This window comes from Arachis ipaensis, chromosome B5 (genome assembly GCF_059453495.1).
Source record: "Arachis ipaensis isolate K30076 ecotype BB chromosome B5, ASM5945349v1, whole genome shotgun sequence".
NCBI lineage: Eukaryota > Viridiplantae > Streptophyta > Magnoliopsida > Fabales > Fabaceae > Arachis > Arachis ipaensis.
In genome coordinates, this window is record NC_142440.1 from 104,356,688 (window position 1) to 104,358,664 (window position 1,977).

The following is a 1,977-nucleotide window of genomic DNA, read 5'->3' on the forward strand; positions in this document are numbered from 1 at the left end:
TACAGAGAGAGGCATGAGGTTTATACTTGACCCTAGGTCACACAGAGCCTTCTCAAAGGTCATGGTGCCTATGGTACAAGGTATTGAGAACTTTCCAGGATCCTATCTCTTCTGAGGTAATCTCTGCTTAGTCAAGTCATCCAGTTCTTTAGTGAGCAAGGGGCGTTCATCCTCTCAAGTCTCATTACCAAATAACTTGGCATTTAACTTCATGATTGCTCCAAGGTACTTAGCAACTTGCTCTTCAGTAACATCTTCATCCTCTTCAGAGGAAGAATACTCATCAGAGCTCATGAATGGAAGAAGTAAATTCAATGGAATCTCTATGGTCTCTGTATGAGCCTCAGATTCCCATGGTTCCTCATTAGGGAACTCCTTGGAGGCCAGTGGACATCCATTGAGATCTTCCTCAGTGGAGATCACTGCCTCTTCCTCCTCTCTAGGTTCGGCCGTGTGGGTTATGTTGATGGCCTTGCACTCTCTTTTTGAATTCTCTTCTGTATTGCTTGGGAGAGTACTAGGAGGGAGTTTAGTAACTTTCTTACTCAGCTGACCCATTTGTGCCTCCAAATTTCTAATGGAGGACCTTGTTTCAGTCATAAAACTTTGAGTGGTTTTAATTAGATCAGAGACTACAGTTGCTAAGTCAGAGTGGCTCTGCTTAGAATTCTCTGTCTGTTGCTGAGAAGATGATGGAAAAGGTTTGCTATTGCTAAACCTATTTCTTCCACCATTACTGTTGTTGAAGCCTTGTTGAGGCCTCTGTTGGTCCTTCCATGAGAGATTTGGGTGATTTCTCCTTGAAGGGTTATAGGTGTTTCCATAGGGTTCTCCCATGTAATTCACCTCTTCCATTGCTGGATTCTCAGGATCATAAGCTTCTTTTTCAGATGAAGCTTCTTTGGTACTGCCTGTTGCTGCTTGCATGCCAGACAGACTCTGAGAAATCATATTGACTTGCTGAGTCAATATTTTGTTCTGAGCCAATATGGCTTCAGAGTATCAATCTCAAGAACTCTTTTCTTCTGATTTGTCCCATTATTCCCAAGATTCTTTTCAGAAGTGTACATGAATTGGTTATTTGCAACCATTTCAATGAGTTCCTGAGCTTCTGCAGGTGTCTTCTTCAGATGAAGAGATCCTCTAGCAGAGTTGTCCAATGACATCTTGGACAGTTCAGACAGACCATCATAGAAGATACCTATGATGCTCCATTCTGAAAGCATGTCAGAAGGACACCTTCTGATCAATTGCTTGTATCTTTCCCAAGCTTCATAGAGGGATTCACCTTCCTTCTGTCTGAAGGTTTGGACTTCCACTCTAAGCTTACTCAATTTTTGAGGTGGAAAGAACTTTGCCAAGAAGGCATTAACTAGCTTTTTCCAAGAGTTCAGGCTTTCCTTAGGTTGTGAATCCAACCATATCCTAGCTCTGTCTCTTACAGCAAAACGGAAGAGCATAAGTCTGTAGACCTCATGGGTCAACCCCATTGGTCTTGACAGTGTCACAGATTTGCAAGAATTCAGCTAAGAACTGATGAAGATCTTCTAATGGAAGTCCATGAAACTTGCAATTCTGTTGCATTAGAGAAAATAATTGAGGCTTAAGCTCAAAGTTGTTTGCTCCAATGGCAGGGATTGAGATGCTTCTCCCATAGAAGTCGGGAGTAGGTGCAGTAAAGTCACCAAGCACCTTCCTTGTATTGTTGGCATTGTTGTTATTTTCGGCTGCCATGGCTTTTTCTTGTTTGAAAAGCTCTGTTAGGTCCTCTACCGAGAGTTGTACTTTAGCTTCTCTTAGCTTTCTCTTCAAGGTCCTTTCAGGTTCAGGATCAGCCTCAACAAGAATGTCTTTGTCCTTACTCCTGCTCATATGAAAGAGAGAGAAGAAGAAAGTATGAAATCCTCTATGTTACAGTATAGAGATTTCTTGAGGTGTCAGAGGAAAAAAAGAATAGAAGGAGGAGGTAGAAAGGAG

At 42.0% G+C, this 1,977-nt stretch overlaps 1 non-coding gene across 1 annotated transcript; it reads left to right on the plus strand.

Moving 5' to 3' along the window:
- Window positions 1-1,220: 1,220 nt before the first annotated feature.
- LOC148565230 (small nucleolar RNA R71) lies at window positions 1,221-1,328 on the plus strand. Its single transcript, XR_015884655.1, has one exon. It is a non-coding gene; the product is annotated as a small nucleolar RNA R71 (small nucleolar RNA).
- Window positions 1,329-1,977: the final 649 nt, after the last annotated feature.